We start from the raw sequence: 14,920 nt of genomic DNA, 5'->3' as shown, positions 1-14,920 counted from the left end.
ACATTGCAATGTTGTCATAAGCAACTTTGTCAAGCTTTTGCATTTTTGGTTGCCCAATGGTTAGTTGGTTGAATGTAAATGTTGGGGGTAGTTGGAGGAGTTACTTGGCATGATATAATCCGAAGGAATGATGCAAATAGGTTGAGAGAAGTTTGTGAAGAAATTATTGCTTTCAAATCAAACTAAAACTGCAATTTACTCCATTTTCCTTGTGTTTTCTACACTTTGTATGGATTTGTATAGATGGTTTTCATGAATTAAGAACAAGAAAAGTTGAGGTAGTGAATCATATTTCATTTGGCATTGGTGTGAGGTCTTGAGACCATTGGGTTTGGAAGTTAGATCATTTTCTCTATCGTTGGCCGGATAAAACCTAAAAACCAAGGTTTTGATGCAAAAGAGGTCACCATTCAACATTCCACCGTGGGAATGGCCTGAGACCTTGGGTAATGTTGAATGAGCTTGTATATTAAGTGTTCCAAGTATTTTGGGAGACAGGAAGTGTCATTTTCTATTTTTAAGATGATGCCCTAGGCTTGACATCTCTTATGTGGCAAGTCTGTGCAACAGAAGAAGTGGATGAAACCCTTGGACAATGGATTGAAAGGTGAGTAAACTTGGCATGTGAGGTACCCTTGAACATGTGTGGACCTTATACAAGTGCCCAATCTTCCTTCCAATGTGATTGATGAAAATCTTTAGAGTTGTCACCAATACCGGCTAGAGAGGCCTAATTAGGGGTAGTGTGGACAAACCACTTAAACACAAAACCCAGATGCCAAAGTGTGAAGTCTCTAAGGGAATCCAAATCTGTGATTTATTATAGGGTTTATTAAGGAATATTGGAAGAGGTTGTGCAAAAACCCAAATAGGAGGCCTAATTGCTTGTAGCCCTTACTAGGTCTCTAAGGCTAAATGACATTGGGGGTCTTGTAGAACCTGATCAAGAGGTCCAAGTCAGTGCAAATGCCTTGTCTCACATGATATTTCATCCAAAAATGTCACACTTCACCATTTGAGAAAAAAGATCCTATTTACTAAGGGTTTGGGGTTGTTATGTGTTCTTGGTTGGAGGGGTGAGTTAGTAGGAGTAGAAGACTCCTTGTTAATTGTGAGTTGTCTTATTGGGTGATATCCTTCGGAAGGATACCAAGCCTTGGGAAGGCTGAAGACACTACACCATTGGATGGTGCTTAGTGAAGACCCTAGAAGAGAGAAACCAATCAAGTGTGTTGCAACACAAAATCCTCTGCATCATATTGGTATCAGAGTCAAAACTTGGGGTGAAGTAGTGTATGTCAAACACAAAATTTGGAGAAGAGGCTAACACAATGCCTCATAAGGCAATGAACCAAGAGGCCATCAAGAAGATGGTAGAGGAGTTTCTTGTTGAGAAACTCAAAGAGGCTGGACAATCTAAGGGAAAGGACAAAGCATGGGATGATGATAATGAGGAGCAGGAGCCTATTGCCAAAGAGGTTTAGAATATGGAACCTGATCAAAAGATATTCTTGGATTCTTTGAAGTCAGTAAATAGAGACAATGTAGAGAGTTTTCCTACCTATGGTGGTAGCATGGATGGAGAAGAGGTGATTGAATGGATAGAAGCACTAAAAAACCACTTTGAGTACAAAGAAATTCTTGAGGAGAAGAGAGTGAGTTTGGCTAAATCTAGACTCAAGGGGTCTGCCTTGTTGTGGTGGATGATATCACAAGAAGAAAGGGTGAATAAAGGGAAGAAGAAGATATCCTCCTGGGAGACGATGAGGAACAAAATCAAGGGCCAATTCCTACCAAAATATTATGAGGTGCAGATGTACAAGAAGCTGTAAAATCTCAAATAGAGAGAGTTAGATGTGAGTGCATATACTGAAGAATCCCACAAACCAAGTCTGAGATCAAGGAAGCATGAAGAGGAGGCGAAGAAGGTGGCTAGATACTTGAATGGGCTTAGGAAAAACATTCAAGATGAGATAAGCATCTTGGCTTCAGACACTATACACAAGTGTTTTCAATTGGCATTGAGAGTGGAAGATAAGATAAGGAGGAGAGGAGAGAAAAACAATAGAGGAAGGGGAGGCAAAAATTTCAGAGGTAGAGGTGTCTATGGAGGAAGGAAAACTCCTCAAAAAAATGGTGATTCTAGTCAACAAGAGCCCAATGGAGAATCCAATAATAAAAATGGAGGCTTTAGAGGAGGAAGGAAACCCTTTGGTAGGGGTAGATAGGGAAGTCAAGGCAAAGGTCCTAGTGTTTTCATTGGCAAGTGCTACAATTACAACCAAGTAGGCCATACCATGAGTAGATGCCTTGAGAAAGCTTCTAGTTCACATGGAACATAAAGAAGGAACCAACTTATGCAAGAGGATGATAGTCAAAGTGTCAATTCTCCCATGGGAAATGAAGGTCCTACCTTGAGTGGAGATAGTCTCATGCTAAGGAGGAAATTATTGAAGGTACCCCAATAGAAGGAGCCCCCACAAAGGAAGTCACTCTTCAAGACCACTTGAAAGTATCATAATAAGGTTTGTAAGGTAATTGTTGATTCTTGATCCACAAAGAATATTATTTCTTTGGAAATGGTAGAGAAATTAAAATTGAAAAGGTTACCACATGTGAGTCCTTCTAGGGTGTCTTGGCTTAACAAGAGGTAGCGTGTAGTAGTAGATGAACAAATTTGGGTAGATTTTGAAATGGGGGATTATAAGGATAGGATCTTGTGTGACATCCTACCTATGGATGCTTGTCACCTATTGTTACGCCGCCCTTGGTAGTATGGTGTCAAAGCACAACATGATAGGGAGAAGAATGTGTACATCATTACCAAGAATGGTAGACAATTTAGGATGGATCCTTTGCCTGATCAAGGGGAAGAGAATATTGTTAGCCCAAATGTCATGTTGCTTATTGGTAAGGAGTTTTTCAGAGATCCTCAAGCAAGTGGGGACCCAAGGTTATGCTTTAGTTTTGCACCCAAGGGATCAATCTACATAGGGAAATGGTGAAAAGAAGGAGATTCCTAGTGAAGTAAAAGTCATGATGGATAGAGTTAAGGGAGTTGTGGAAAAATACATGCCTGATAACTTGCCTCCAATCAGAGATATCAATCATCAAATTGATCTAATCTCTGGTGTAACCTTGCCTAACAAAGCTTCCTACAAGATGACTCCTAGTCAAAATGAAGAGATACCAAGACAAGTGCAAGAATTTCTAGATAAGGGGTTGACTAGGAAGAGTTTGAGCCCATGTGCTGTACCTACTGTGTTGGCACCAAAAAAAGATGGAACATGGGGGATGTGCACCAATTCTAGGGCCATCAACAAGATCACAATTAGGTACCAGTTTCCTATGCCTAGGATTGAAGACCTAATGGACTACCTTGGAGGATCATGCTATTTTTCAAGGTTTGATTTGAAATCAAGCTATCATCATATCAAAATCAGACCTGGTGATGAGTGGAAAACAACCTTTAAAACAAATGAGGGCTTATATGAGTGGATGGTGATGACATTTGGGCTCACAAATGCACCTAGTACCTTTATGTGCCTCATGAATGAGGTATTGGTTGAATTTATTGGCAAATTTGTTATTGTTTATCTTGATGAAATTTTGGTGTTTAGTAGGTCCAAGGAAGAACATTTGAAGCATTTGGATCAGGTTTTGAGGAAGCTTCATGAGAAGAAATTGGTAATCAATCTAGAGAAGTGTGAATTAATGAAAACTGAATTGGTGTATCTTGGTTTTGTGGTTTCTAATGGATGTTTGAAAATGGATCCCTCAAAGGTTGATGCTATTCTCCCTTGGCCTACACCTAGGATAGTAGGTGATGTTAGGAGATTTCATGAATTGGATTCTTTTTATAGGAAGTTCATCAAAGGTTTTAGTCATATTTGTGCTCCTATTCTTGACACTATAAAAGGAGGAATCAAATGCAGGTTTGAATGGACAGAGAAGGAATCCCAAAGATTTGAGATTTTGAAGAAGAAGGTTGTAGAACTTCCCACCTTGAGGCTCCATAACTTTGAACAACTCTTTACAACTGAATGTGATGCAAGAAAGTAGGAAATAGGTGCATTCCTTAGCCAAGAAGGACATCTGGTGGCATTGTTTTTAGAGAAGTTGGATGAGGCTAAGAAAAGGTATTCAATATAGGATTTGGAGCTCTATGCAATGGTGCAAGCACTCAAAAAATGGCGCCATTAACTTCTTCCAAAGGAGTTCATTGTTTATATTGATAACCATGCATTGAGTTTTCTTAATGGACATGAGAAATTGAATCAAAGGCATATCAAGTGGGTTGAGCAACTCCAACCTTAGACCTTCACCATCAAACATAAGAAGGGTGTGTCTAACAAGGTTGCATATGCTTTGAGCAAAAGAACCCTCACTATCCAAGAAATTCAGTTTCAAAGCATTGGTGTTGATTCTCTTAAAGCCATGTACAAGGAAGATAAAGATTTTAAAGATGCATATGATGTATGTACTAAGTTTGCTGACTCTTTTCATGTTGAGTTTCCTGATTTCATGTTGCAGGATGGATTTCTCTTCAAGGGGCATCAACTATGCTTTCCTCAATGTTCTATGAGGGAGAATATCATTAGGGAGAAGCACAATGGAAGCCTTGGAGGTCATGTTTAGTTTGGATAAGACCTTAGATCAGGTATCAAGGTTTTACTTTTGGCCTAAAATGCAAGAAGAAGTAAGAATATTTTTTTAGCATTGTCCTATTTGTCAAAGGGCAAAAGGTGTTTCAACTAATGCTGGATTATATCAGCCTTTACCGATTCCTACTAGGCCTTGGGAAAGCCTTAGTATAGATTTTGTACTTGGTTTGCCCAAAACTCCTAGGGGGTTTGATAGTGTCTTTGTAATTGTTGATAGGTTCAGTAAGATGGCTCATTTTGTGCCATGTAAATGCACAAATGATCCATCTCATATTGCAGGTTTGTTTTTCAAAGAGGTTGTAAGGATACATGGTTTGCCTCTCAATATTGTCACTGATAGAGACTCCAAGTTTGTGGGTCATTTTTGGAGGACTCTTTGGAAGAAATTGGGTACTAATATATCATTTTCTTTAGCATACCACCCTCATACGTATGCACAAATTGAGGTGGTTAATAGATTTCTTGGCAATCTCGTTAGATTCCTTACCAAGCAACATGGACAAGGTTGGGACTTGTTGATTTGACAAGATGAATATGCATACAATGATTCAGTCAATAGGAGTACAGGGAGGAGTCCATTTGAGCTTTTGTATGGCTTACATCCTAGAGGGATAATTGAACTCAGAGATCTTCGAGGCATGGACAAAAGGAGTGCCCAAGGAGAATAATTTTCCATCAGTATGAAGGAGATTCATGAACAAGTTAAATCTTCACTTCAAAAAAGTGTTGCAAAGTACAAACTCAGAGCAGATGTTAAGAGGAGAGAGGTTCAGTTCAAAGTAGGGTATTTGGTGATGGTCTACCTAAGTAAAGAGAGACTACCCAAGGGCTAACCCTTCAAACTGCTCATGAAGAAAATAGGTCCTCGCCGAGTGGTTCAAAAATTTGGCAACATGCATATGAATTTGAACTTCCACTAGACTTGGGAATATCTCCCATCTTCAATGTGTGTGATCTAATAATTTTCAAGGGCTCTTTGACTGATGTAGCACCTGATTCATCTCTAATGGAAGATGATGTAGATTGGGTGAAGGATCTTCCACCTAGCAAGCCATTGGAATTGGTGTGCATTCTTGACTCCAATGTGATCAAACAAACCAGAAAAGGAGTGTACAAGGACTACCTAGTCAAATGGAAGGAGCTTCCTGAATCTGAAGCTACATGGATGTCTGAAGGTGATATCATCAAGCATGGAACCACAGTCACCCAATTAGCAACTCAAGGGACTTGAGTTTCCTTGTCCCAGGGAGTATAGTGCAGGGGCACTAGGATACATGTTTGCATCACTAGGATGTGTGTTGATCCATGGTGAGGTTTTGTGGTAGGTTGTATTGAGTTTTTCCTTGAAGGCCTATTGAGTAGGTCCTAAGACAATGTAATAAGCCATAAGGCTCCAAGATGTGTCAACTTGGTCCAAGGCCTTGTATGGGAATTTTATTTGTGTTTTTGGTGTTTAGGAGTCTTAGATATGCTATGTGTTCAGTCTTTCCCTTTTGATGTGAAGTCAAGATCCAAATTGTAATAATGGTCAAAAATTGCAATGTTGTCATAAGCAACTTTGTCAAGTTTTTGCATTTTTGGTTGCCCAATAGTTAGTTGGTTTAATGTACACATTGGGGGTGGTTGGAGGAGTTACTTGGCATTATATAATCCTAAGGAATGATGCAAATAGGTTAAGAGAAGTTTGTGAAGAAATTCTTTCTTTCAAATCAAACTAAAACTGTAATTTACTCCATTTTCCTTGTGTTTTCTGCACTTTGTATAGATTTGTACAGATGGTTTGCATGAATTAAGAACAAGAAAATTTTATGTAGTGAATCATCTTTCATTTGGCATTGGTGTGAGGTATTGAGACCATCGAGTTTGGAAGTTAGATCATTTTCTCTATCGTTGGCCTGAGAAACCCTTAAAACCAGGGTTTTGATACAAAAGAGGTCACCATTCAACATTCCATCGTGGGAATGGCCTAAGACCTTGGGGAATGTTGAATGGGATTGTATATTAAGTGTTCCAAATGGTTTGGGAGGTAGGAAGTGTCATTTGCTATTTTTAAGATGATGCCCTGGGCTTGACATCTCTTATGTGGCAAGCCTGTGCAATAGAAGAAGTGGATGAAACCCTTGGACAATGGATTGAAAGGTGAGTAAAATTGGCATGGAAGGGAACCTTGAACATGTGCAGACCTCTAAAAAGTACCCAATCTTCCTTCCAATGTGATTGGTGAAGACTTTTAGAGTCAAGTCACCAATATCGGCTAGAGAGGCATAATTAGGGATAGTGTGGACATACCACTTAAACACAAAACCCAGATGCCAAAGTGTGAAGTATCTAAGGGAATCCAAATCTATGATTTATTCTAGGGGTTGTTAAGGAATATTGGAAGAGGTTGTGCAAAAACCCAAATGGGAGGCCTAATTGCTTGTAGCCCTTACTAGGTCTCTAAGGGTAAATGACATTGGAGATCTTGTAGAACTTGATCAAGAGGTCCAAGTCAATGAAAATGCCTTGTATCACATGATATTTTATCCACAAATGTGACACTTCACCATTTGAGCAAAAAGATCCTATTTGCTAAGGGTTTGGGGTTGTTAGGTGTTCTTGGTTGGAAGGGTTGAGTTACTAGGAGTAGAAGACTCCTTGTCAATCATGAGTTTCTTATTGGGTGAGATCCTTGGGAAGGATACCAAACCTTGGGAAGGATGAAGACACTACACCATTGGATGGAAGACCTTAGAAGAGAGAAACCAATCAAGTGTGTTACAACACCAAATCCTCTGCATCAATTTCTCACTTCTTAGGTGAGACATGGTCTTATTCAGGGTTGGAGTTGGAGAAATGATCTACCTCCCTACTCTCATCTTCAGTTTGTGGATGACATAGGTTTGATGGGTAGGGCCAGAATTAATGAGGCAGTGAATTTCAGGAGAGTTTTGGATATCTATTGCAAAGCCTTAGGTCAGAAAATTAATGAAGATTAATCATCCATATATTTCTTTAATATGTTGGAAACCAATAACACTGGAAGGGGGGGTGAATCAATGTTATACTGAAATAGTAGATTTTAGCCTTAACAAAATATTCATACACCAATGGGTATACCAATAAAAACATAATTGAAAGAAGTAAAGCAATCAATAAGACAAACACATAAATAAGAATCATAACACATAGATTTATATGTGGAAAATCTCAAAGAGGAAAAACCAAGGTGGGATTGGTGACCCACAATATCAATCCACTGGCCATATGAAGAGATATTACAATATTTGATGGGTCTGCACTTGTAGGAAGGCTTACATCATAGAGCACACTACTCAATCACAATAGCAGCCTCACTGACTACATAAAATTCCAAACAACAATCCAGAGAAATGTGAACTGCTAAGATAACATCTTCTATGCCAGAATATAGTTCCTATTTAAGCTTTGTCTGTTTCAGTTGAAACCCTAAAACCCTTTACCAGAATATAGTTTCGGTTTACGCTTTGTCTGTTCCGGTTGATATCCGATTTTAATGCATAAATTTGGGGTCCCAAAAATAATTCTCGTTGCTGCCTTTTTTTTTATTGTTGCCACATTAATGGCAGTGGTAGGAATTGGATATCCGATTTGAGTGCTCATATTTTAGAGAGAGAGAGAGAGAGAGAGAGAGAGAGAGAGAGAGAGAGAGAGAGAGAGAGAGAGAGAGAGAGTAGGGGAAAGGGAGGAGAGAGAAAGATTAGGGGAGAGGGGGAGAGAGAGACATTAGGAGAGAGAGAGAGGGGAGGGGGGAGAGATTAGGGGAGAGGGAGAGAGAAATATTAGGGGAGAGGGGGAGAGAGAGATAGATTAGGGGAGAGGGAGAGAGAGATTAGGGGAGAGGGAGTCATATGACCCCTTAGGACACAATTGTTAGATAGTTCAAATAATCGGAAGACAACTGAGAGGGTGGGGTGAATCAATTGTCACATATTACAGGAACCATTAGCACTTTAAACTTTAATACTAGAACCCAAAACATTAATACTTGAATAGAAGTTAAACCAATTAAGTATAAATAATAATCACAAAATAAAAGCCATCAACATAACACCAATGTTTATATGTGGAAAACCTTATAAAGCGAAAAACCACAGTGGGAAGCCTATCCACAGTCATATAATACTTCTACAGTAAGTATGTGAATTACAATTAAGGGGCTTGCACTTGCAGGAAGGCCAATAACCTAGAGCGCACTGCTCATCACAAAAGGAGCCTCACTGACTACATAGAAATCCAAACTACAATCCAAAGAAGTGTTGAACTGCAAAAGATAACATCTCCTATGCTTGAGTACAGCTCCGGTTAAGCTCAATACCAGAGGACAAAATCATCTTACATAAACCCAATTCAATCTCCAATGATCCATCAACTCCTCTTCCTGAATGATATTACATTATTCACACATTACATTCTTTGACCATGATCTCTAACCATAACCATGATGATCTACAATGAGATCTTACATCTATATATACAAACCCTCGACCATAAACAATTAGGTTGGCCACCAGATAATAAACCAATTACATAATTACAAACCATGTCGGCCTAAGACCAAACAAATGATATCCAACACATAAGACATCCCATAAATACATAGAGAGGTCCAATCCACATGTTACATTAAAGTCGATCCATAACCTAGATCAATTGGGAACCAATTTAGGTCCACACGCCACAACAATGATCTCCATCTGCCAAGTCTCGAACATGATCACCAATAGCATGTTGAAACTTCACCAGAAGCTGCACCAACACCACTTATGCAATTCATCAAAGATCTCCATCAAAAGCTCTCCCGGTGAAACCCTCACTGGTACCGCAAGCCAAACTTCCAAGCAAACAGAATAGCATCCGATCACCAAGCCAAAACTAACTGACCAAATATGAGCATGAGTATCATGAACAAGCCAATTCCATCAACAAAATATACCAGAGCCTACTAGATCATGTCGGATCCAAATCAACCAAAAACCACACAACCTACTGGGACTAGAAGGGTGCCGGTAAAGCATCCAAATAGCTAGTGTTGGCATCAATGACAAAATATCAATGCAACACATAATCAATTCCACCAAATGGCCAACAATCTCCCCCTTTGGCATTGATGGCAACACTAGATGTGAAAAACATCTAAGTACCAAGAAATGCCAAACAAGTCCCCCCCAATGGAAGACAACCAACAATCTCCCATATATAGCTCTGAATGTCAATATCTATCCCTTTTACTTTTCTTATTCATATCTCTCCCCCTGTGACTTTTTCTTTTCCTTTCTTTGTCTTTTTCACATCAATATCTCTCCCTGTTTGACATCAATGCCAGAAATCTGACAAAAATATCAAAGAAAAAACATAAACCACTGAATCACAAAGCTGACTACTCCCCCTGAGCAGTAGCATCCTACATCCGTGCCAGAATGAATACTATCTCTGATAATGCATGACGGACTGATGCTAAACTGCATCAATCAAGTCTCTACCAGAGGGCAGAAACTCCCAATATTTCTCTTAGGTACTCAAATGATTCCTTGGGCAAAGGTTTAGTGAAAATATCTGCAGTCTTCTCTTTAGTGTTCACATAAACCAGTCTAATTTCATTTGATTCCACCTTTTCTTTCAAAAAGTTATACTTGATAGATATGTGCTTATTTTTAGAATAAAATATCAGATTCTTTGATATATCAATAGCAACAGAGTTATCATAGTGAATAACTACTGGTGCATCACAATCTACCTTTATATCCTTCAACATTTTCTTCATCCATAGAAATTGTGTATAGTTAGTAGTAGCAACAACATACTCAGCTTCAATAGTAGATAAAGAAGTACATGAATGTTTCTTGCTGATCCATGAAACCAACTTCTTTCCAAGAAAGAAAGCTCCAGCATAAGTACTTTTTTGGTCATCAACATCTATAGCCCAATCAACATTTGTATATGCACATAAAGTAAAGTTATCATCCTTAGGGTACCACAAGCCATATTCTGATGTACCTTGTAAGTATCTAAAAATCCTTTTCACCGCAATCTCATTATTTTCTCTAGGATCACTCTAAAATCTTGAAACAATACAAACAACATTCATAATGTCAGGCCTAGTCTAAGTCAAATAAAGTAGACCTCCAATCATAGATTTGTATCTTGTAGGATTTATCAGTACAGAAACATCTTTTCTTGTTAATTTCTCAGTTGTAACCATAGGAGTACTTACCGGTTTAGAATCTCCCATACCAAATTTTTTCAACAATTCCTTAGCATATTTAGTTTGATAGATGAAAATACCTTTGTTAGTCCGAGTAATCTACAAACGTAAGAAAAATTTCATCTCACCAATCATATACATTTCAAATTATTTCTCCATATTCTTAGAAAATTCTATGCATAACTTATCTTAACCTGCAAAAATAATGTCATCAACAAATACATCAATAATCAGTATATTATCATCAATGATCTTATAATATAAATTGTTGTCAACACTGCCCTTAGTAAAACCAAGCTTCAAAAGATATTTATCCAATCTTTCATACCAAGCTCTAGGTGCTTGTTCCAATCCATATAAAGCTTTCCTTAACTTGCAAACCATATATGTATCATCTGATAGTGAAAAACCATCAAGTTGCTTAATAAAAACTTCCTCATCAAGATCCCCATTCAAAAATGCACATTTAACATCCATTTGATAAACCTTGTAGTTTTTATAAGCAACATAGACAAGAAATAATCTTACAACTTCAATCCTAGCTACACGTGCAAAAGTCTTTCCATAATCAATTCCTTCCTTCTGAGAATATTCTTTACAAACCAATCTAGCCTTATTCCTTATAAATTGACCATCCTCATTCAATTTATTCCTAAAAACCCATTTAGTTCCAATAACATTTTTATTTTTGGGCTGGAGAAACCAAGGTCCATGTGTTATTTTTCTCAATCTAATCTAATTCTTCTTCCATAGCTTTCAACCAATATTCATCTTTACATGCCTCAATTACTGATACCGGTTCAACTTGTGAAATTAAACATACCTCATTATTTGTCAATCTTCTTCTTGTCATCACTCCATTGTTCTTATCCCGAATGATCTGATCTTCTGAATGATTTAATCTCACATACCTAGGATTCTTCTGACTTTTTGTTCCTCTTCCCTATTCTTCAGTTATTGTAGAGTTATCTAATATTGCCGGAGTAACTAGTTCAACTCTCTGTTCTGGTAAAGGTGCCATCGGTTCAGATATAATCATTTCCACTGCTGGTTCCTTCTCATAAACTCTGATTTGACTTTTGTTCATCACATATACTTTGACATTAGCACTCTCCACAATTCTCTGCAATCTCTTGTTATAACATCTAAATGCTTTGCTTTCATTAGAATAATCAAGAAATATGCCTTCATCACATCTAGGATCAAATTTGCCAATGATATCATCTCTCCTGATATAACATTTACTACCAAAAATTCTAAAATACTTAATTATATGTGTATTGCCAAACCATAATTCATAAGGTGTCTTACCGGTTTCTCCTTTGATATTTACTTTGTTGAATGTATAAACCCCTGTACTCACTTCTTCTCTCCAGTGATATGAGGTAGACTAGCTTCCATGATCATTGTTCTAGCAACATCCAAGATAGTTTTGATCTTCCTTTCCACAACTCCATTCTACTGAGGTGTCCGGGGGGCAGAAAATTATCTTCTTATACCATGCTTCTCACAAAAGTTATTAAACTCACCGGATGTGAATTCTCCACCATGATCTGACCTCAAACATTTAATCTTTAATCATGTCTCAGTTTCCACTTTATCCTTAAATATTTTAAACTTTTTAAATACTTCAGATTTTTCTTTTAGAAAATTAACCCACATCATTCTAGAATAATCATCAATGATTAGCATGAAACATCTATCACCTTGAAAATGTTAAACTCTAGCAGGGCCACACAAATCAATATGAATAAGATCAAGAACATCTTTTGATTTATCTTGTATACTCCTAAAAGAGGTTATGACCTGTTTACCCATTTGACATTCCTTACATATCAAATTATAGGTCTTCATAATCTTAGGTATATCCCTAACTACCTTAGTTGAACCGATCTTCACAATGCAATCGAAATTCACATTGACACAACCTTTTATGCCATAGACAACTCTCATCAATTTGTGTAATCAAATGTATGTCTTTTCACCAGAGTTCAAATGAAATATATTACCTTTTGTCTATGTATCGGTTGCAATCTCCAAACTAGATCTGCTAATGATTTTGCATTTTCCATCCTTGAACTGTAATTGAAATCCCTTATCTACCAATTGTCCTACACTCAAAAGATTATGCCTCAAACATTCAACATTATAAACATTGTTAGTATTATTCTTATTATCCAATGATATAGTTCTTTTTCCTTTGATCATACATGCTTTGTCATCTCCAAATCTAACTAGACTGCCATCAAATTCTTGCAAAGACAGAAACTTCCCTTTATCTCTAGTCATATAATGTGAACAACCGTTGTCAATTACCCATTCATCCTTGTCTTCAATTTTAGCAGCAAGTGCCTTCTCTTCAGGTACATTTGCTTCCAGTGCCAGATCATCTTCTTTGATAGCCACGAACACCCATTCCTTCCCATTGTTGAATCCACTAGTAGAGTCTTCCGCCGGTTCATCATCAGAATCAATAATGCCTTCCTCATCCGCTATGTAGCATGATTTGTCTCTCTTTTTTCTTGTACTTATACTTGTTTTGATATCCAGGGTTAGTCTTAAATGATCTTCTAGCTCTTTCTTCAAATCTTGAATTTATTTTAGGATATCTAGATGCAAAATGACCAATCTTATTACATGCAAAATATTTAAAAGGTTCTTTTCCTTCATACTTACTTCCTACCAGTCCTTTAGGTACTCTTCTAGAAAATAGTTCTTCAGGTTGCTCAAACTCGTCATCTTCTCTCTTCATATATTCTAATTCCTTTGCATACAAAGCTTTCCAGTCTTGCTTACTAGTTGTAGATGCAGATGCATGAAAACAAGGTTCAGATTTCACAGCTCTAGAAGGTCCAAATTCTTCAAGCTCAAAAGCAGATTGTTTCCCAACCAAGGTATCTCTATTGATAGATGTATTAGCCATTGTTATCAACTCATTAATAGAAGTAGCCTTCATTTTGTAAACCGGTGGTAGGGCTCTCAGGACTTTAGAAATAATTTCATCTCCACTCAGAGTTCCACCATAACATTGAATTCCCATAACAATCTCATTTACCCTTTCCATGAATGCAATAATCCTTTCATCTTCTTCCATCTTCAGGTTTTCATATCTCACTTGGTAACCATTAAGTTTAGCAATCTTCACTATAGGGTCACCTTCATTAAGAGTCTCCAACTTATCCCATATAGTCTTTCCAGATGATTTGTTAGTTAATCCCATTATTTGCTGATCAAAAAGTGCACATAAGAGGGCTTCTCTTTCTCTACAATCATTCTCAAGCTCCTTGTCCAGGTTTATCGAAGGAGCATTGCTAGATATTGGATTATAGGGTGTGACACCATTTTGTCTGATCTCTTAAATCTCCTTGCCAAGACATCTCAGATGAGTTTCCATCTAAATCTTCCATACAGTGTAATTTGTTCCATCAAGCCTCAAAATATCCCTCCAAAAGATAGCTCCAAAAGAACTAGATGAACTTGAACTATTAGTCGCCATATGATCTTCCTCAAGCAGTTAAGCTTTCTGCAGAGAGGACCAATTCTCTGATACCAATTGTTAGACAGTTCAAATAATCGGAGGACAACTAAGAGGGGGGGGATGAATCAATTGTCATAGATTACCAGAAGCATTAGCACTTTAAACTTTAATACCGGAACCCAAAAAATTAATACCAGAATAGCAGTTAAACCAATTAAGTATAAGAAATAATCACAGAATAAAAGCCATCCACAAAACACCAAGGTTTATATGTGGAAAACCCAGTAAAGGGAAAAACCACAGTGGGAAGCCTACCCATAGTCAGATAATACTTCTACAGTAAGTATGTGAATTATAATTGAGGGGCCTGCACTTGTAGGAAGACCAATAGCCTAGAGCACATTGCTCATCACAAAAGGAGCCTCACTGACTACATAGAAATCCAGACTACAATCCAGAGAAGTGTTGAACTACAAAAGATAGCATCTCCTATGCCTGAGTACAGTTCCGGTTAAGCTCAATACTAGAGGACTAAATCATCTTACATAAACTCAA

This window comes from Cryptomeria japonica, chromosome 4, assembly GCF_030272615.1.
Source record: "Cryptomeria japonica chromosome 4, Sugi_1.0, whole genome shotgun sequence".
NCBI classification, from domain to species: Eukaryota; Viridiplantae; Streptophyta; class Pinopsida; order Cupressales; family Cupressaceae; genus Cryptomeria; species Cryptomeria japonica.
The sequence above is the reverse complement of the archived record's forward strand: the minus strand, read 5'-3'. Positions refer to the sequence as shown.